We start from the raw sequence: 5,596 nt of genomic DNA on the forward strand, positions 1-5,596 counted from the left end.
GCACCATCAATCTTCAGGCCATGACTTGGGCTTAGACCATAAGACATTGGAGCAGAATTAGACCATTCAGCCCATCAAGTCCGCTCCGATATTTCTTCATGGCTGTTCCCGCATCCCATTCAACCTTATACATCTGCCCTCTGCATATCCCTTGATGTCCTGACCAATGAGGAATCTATCAACTTCCACTTTGAATATACTCACGGACTTGGCCTCTACTGTATTCTGTGGCACAGCATTCCACAGATTTACTACTCTTTGGCAAAAAAAAAATCCTCATTCCCTCTGTTCTAAAGAGTCACCGCCCAATTTTAAGGCTGTGTGCTCTAGTTCTGGATATCCCCACCAGAGGAAACATCCTCTCCACGTCCAAATTTCAGCATTTAGTAGGTTTCAATTATATTCCCACACATTCTACAAAATTCCAGTGAGTACAGGCCCGAAGATGCCAAACGTTCCACATGAACCTCCTCTGGACTCTCTCCAATGACAATACATTGTCTCTGACATGAGGGTCCAAAACTGTTGGCAATACTCCGATTGCGGCCTGACTGGTGTCTTATAAAGATAACAGCATTATCTCATTTTTATATTGAAATCAATGTCAACATTACATTTACCTTCTTTACCACAAACTCAACCTGTGAATTAACCTTCTGGGAGTCTTGCACAAGGACTCCTAAGTCCCTTTGCACCTCTGATGTTTGAATTTTCCCCCATTTAGATTACAGTTTTCCCTATTCTTCCTTTTACCAAAATGCATTGTCATTCATTTCCCAACACCACATTCCATCTGCCACTTCTTTGCGCATTCTTCCAATTTGTCGCAGTCCTACTACAATCACATTGCTTCCTCAGCACTACCTACCCCATGACCTATCTTATACTTTATACTTATACTTTATTGATTTACCTGTTTATTTATTATTATACTTTATATTTATACTTTATACTTTATTGTCACCAAGCAATCGTTACTAGAACGTACAATCATCACAGCAATATTTGATTCTGTGCTTCCCACTCCCTGGATTACAAATATTAAATATTAAAAATAGTTAAATTAGTAAATATTAATAATTTAATTTATAAATCATAAATAGAAAATAGAAAAATGGGAAGTAAAGTAGTGCAAAAAAACCGAGAGGCAGGTCCGGATATTTGGAGGGTACGGCCCAGATCCGGGTCAGGTTCCGTTCAGCAGTCTTATCACAGTTGGAAAGAAGCTGTTCCCAAATCTGGCCATATGAGTCTTCAAGGTCCTGAGCCTTCTCCTGGAGGGAAGAGAGATGAAAAGTGTGTTGGCTGGGTGGGTCATGACCTTGATTATCCTGGCAGCACTGCTCCAACAGCGTGTGGTGTAAAGTGAGTCCAAGGACAGAAGATTGGTTTGTGTGATGTGCTGCGCCATGTTCATGATCTTCTGCAGCTTCTTCCGGTCTTGGGCAGGACAACTTCCATACCAGGTTGCGATGCACCCTAGAATAATGCTTTCTACAGTGCATCTATAAAGATTAGTGAGGGTTTCAGGGGACAGGTGAAATTTCTTTAGTTTTCTCAGGAAGTAAAGGTGCTGTTGGGCCTCCTTGGCTGTGAACTCTGCTTGGTTGTACCAAGTCAGCTCATTTGTGATATTGACCCTGAGGAACTTAAAGATTTTGACCTGTTCCACTTGTGCACCAATGATGTAAATGGGGTTGTGCGGTCAGCTACTCCTTCTGAAGTCAACAACCAATTTCTTCGTCTTGCTGACATTGAGGGATAGGTTATTGTCTTCGCACCATGCCACCAGGTTCTTAATTTCCTCTCTGTACTCAAACTCATCATTACCTGAGATACGGCCTACAATTGTTGTGTCATCAGCAAACATATATATTGAGTTTGATGGAAACTTGGCTACACAATCATGGGTGTACAGTGAGTACAGCAGGGGGCTCAGTACACAGCCTTGTGGGGCACCAGTGCTCAGAGTGATTGTAGAGGAGAGCCTGTCACCTATTTTCACAGCTTGGGTCCTGTCTGTGAGGAAGTTGAATATCCAGCTGCAGATCTGAGTGCTAAGGCCCAGGTTCCGGAGCTTAGGAATCAGTTTATTTGGAATGATTGTATTAAAGGCAGAGCTGTAGTCAATGAAAAGGAGCCTTACGTATGCGTCTTTATTCTCCAGGTGTTCTAAGGAGGAATGTAGGGCCAGAGAGATGGCATCTGCCCTTGACCTGTTGCTCCAGTAGGCGAATTGCAAAGCATCGAGGTTGACGGGTAGGCTGTGGTTGATGTGTGCCAAAACCAATCTCTCGAAGCACCACATAGCAATTGATGTCAGAGCCACAGGTCAATAGTCATTCAGGCGTGCCACCTTGCTCTTCTTCGGCACTGGGATTATCATTACCTTCTTAAAACACGAAGGGATCTTAGACTGAAGCAAGGAGCAGTTGAAGATGTCAGCAAACACTCCAGCTAGCTCGCTTGCACAGGCATATCAAAGCAATCAATTCCACTATCTAAATCATTGACAAACAATAGGAAAAGTAGCAGACACAATACTGAACTCTGAGGAAGGTCTCTAGTCACTGGCAGCCAACCAGAAAAGGCCCCTTTTATTCCCACTCACTGCTTCCTGGCTGTCAGTCATTCCTCTGTCTATGCCAGTATACTTCCTGTAACACCATAAGATTTTATGTTATTAAGCAGCCCCATGTGAGGCAGCTTATTAAATGACTTCTGAAAATCAATGTAAATAACATCCCCTGCCTCTCCGTTGTCCACCCTGCATGTTACTTCCTCGAGGAACTGTAATTGATTTGTCAAACAAGATCTCCCTTTACACAAATCAAGCTGACGTTGGCTCATTTTATCATCAGTTTCCAGTTACCACAGAACCTCATCCTTAATAATGGACTCGAAGGTTCAAAGGTTCAAAGGTCCAATTTAATGTCAGAGAAACGTATATAATATACATCCTGAAATGCTTTTTCTTCACAAACATCCATGAAAACAGAGAAGTGCCCCAAAGAATGAATGACAGTTAAACATGAGAACCCCAAAGTCCCTCCTAGCTCCCCGCTCCTGCTCATAAGCGGCAGCAAGCAATGGCCCCCCTCCCCCACCTGCAAAGAAAAGCACATCAGTACCGTCACTGAGCCCAAGCATGTGTTAAGCAACAGAAAGACACAGACAAAAGTTACCCCAACACTTTCCCAACCACTGAGCTTAGGCCAACTAGCCTATAATTTCTTCTCTTTTGTCTTCCTCCTTTCTTAAAGTGTAGAGTGACATTTGTAATTTGCCAATCATCCAGGACCATGCCAGATCAAGTGATTCTTGAAAGATCATGACCAATGCATCTATTATCTCTTCAGTAACCTCTCTCAGGACTTTGGGATTTCATCCATCTGGTCTAGGTGACTTATTCACCTTAAAAACTTTCAGTTTGTCCTGAACATTTTCCTTTGTAATAACAATGGCACTCATTCCTGCTCCCTGACACTCGCAAACTTCCGGCATACAGCTCGTGCCTTCCACTAGCTTCAGTAAAGACTGAAGCAAATTTCCCATTAAGTTCATCTAAAGGGTTCTGTTACATTGAGCTGACTAATAAAATCTGGGTTATTACACAACACCCAACCTAAGATAGCCTTTCCCCGAGTAGGCTCAAGCACAAGCTGAACATTCAGTGAATCCCTCTCTTGTGATCTGGCACCAACCTCATTTTCCCAATTCCCTTGCATATTGATGTCCCCCAATACAATTGTGTCATTACCCTTATTAGAAATATAGAAACATAGAAAACCTACAGAACAATACAGGACCTTCGGCCCACAATGCTGTACCAAACATGAATTTACTTTAGAAATTACTTTGGGTTACTCATAGCCCCCTATTTTTCGAAGCTCCAAGTACCTATCCTGGAGTCTCTTAAAAGACCCTATCGTATCCACCTCCGCCACTGTCGCCGGCAGCCCATTCCGCGCACTCAGCACTCTCTGCATATAAAACTTACCCCTGACATCTGCTCTGCATGTACTTCCAAGCACCTTAAAACTGTGCCCTCTTATGTTAGCCATTTCAGCCCTGGGAAAAAGCCCCTGACTATCCACATGATCAATGCCTCTCATCATCTTATACATCTCTGTCAGGTCACCTCTCATTCTCCATTGCTCCAAGGAGAAAAGGCCAAGTTCACTGAACCTATTCTCATAAGGCATGCTCCCCAATCCAGGCAACATCCTTGTAAATCTCCTCTGTACCCTTTCTATAGTTTCCACATCCTTCCTGTAGTGAGGTGACCAAAACTGAGCACAGTACTCCAAGTGGGGTCTGACCAGGGTCCTATATAGCTGTAACTTTACTTCTCGGCTCTTGGGTCTCGGCCTGAAACGTCTACTGCACCTCTTCCTAGAGATGCTGCCTGGCCTGCTGCATTCACCAGCAACTTTTATGTGTGTTGCTTGAATTTTCAGCATCTGCAGAATTCCTGTTGTTCCTCGTTCCATCTTCATCATTCATGTCATTTATAAAAATCACAAAGAGTAGGGATTCCAGAACAGTTCCCTAAGGAACACCACTGGTCACTGACCTCCATGCAGAATATGACCTGTCTACAACCACCCTTTGCCTTCTGTGGCAAGCCAATTCTTGATTCACAAAGCAATGTCCCCTTGGATCCCATGCCTCCTTACTATCTAAATAAGCCTTGCATGGTGTACCTTTTCAAATGCCTTGCTGAAATCTATATACACTACATCTATTGCTGTACCTTCATTAATGTGTTCAGTCACATCCTCAAAAAATTTCATCAGGCTTGTCAGGCATGACCTGCCTTTGACAAAGCCATGTTGAGTATTCCTAATCATTTTATGCCTCTCTAAAAGTTGTTAAATCCTGCCTCTCAGGATGTTTTCCATAAACTTACCAACCACTGAAGTAAGACACTGGTCTCTAACTTCCTGGGCTCTCTCTACTTCTTTTCTTGAATAAGGGAACAACATCCGCAACCCTCCAATCTTCCAGAACCTCTCCTGTTCCCATTGATGATGCAAATGTAGACCTCAGTAATACTAATTGCTGTCGTCGTGGCTATCCCTTGAGGTCAAGGATGATGGTCTTCGTTCTGTTGATCTACTTATGGGCTCTCAAGTGGCTTATGAGTCCAACCTTGGCTTTGAAAGTTCTTCCGATATTCAGGACAGGTAGTTCCAGACGGCAGATTGGGTTTTGGTTGTTGCTGCTTTGCTTTCCATTTTCTTCTCTTTTCTTCTAATTCTGCACATCTGTTGGCTTCGAAAGTTGCTGTTCCTTCTTGGATGATGGCTTGCCAGAGTTTCCTGTCCTTGGCATTGGTTTCCCAATTGTTGATGTCAATGTTACATTTCTTCATGTTGGCTTTTAAGACGTCTTCGAATCTCTTCTGTTGTCCACCTCTTTTACGTTTGCCTTCTTTAAGCTGGGAGTAGAAGATTTGTTTCGGCAGACGTTCGTCTTTCATCCGAACAACATGACCGCTCCATCTTAGTTGGTTCTTGATGACGTAGGCTTCAATGCTTGTTGTTTTTGCTTCATTTAGCACGCTGACGTTGGTTCTTCTATCTTCCCACTG

This window comes from Mobula birostris, chromosome 3, assembly GCF_030028105.1.
Source record: "Mobula birostris isolate sMobBir1 chromosome 3, sMobBir1.hap1, whole genome shotgun sequence".
NCBI classification, from domain to species: domain Eukaryota; kingdom Metazoa; phylum Chordata; class Chondrichthyes; order Myliobatiformes; family Myliobatidae; genus Mobula; species Mobula birostris.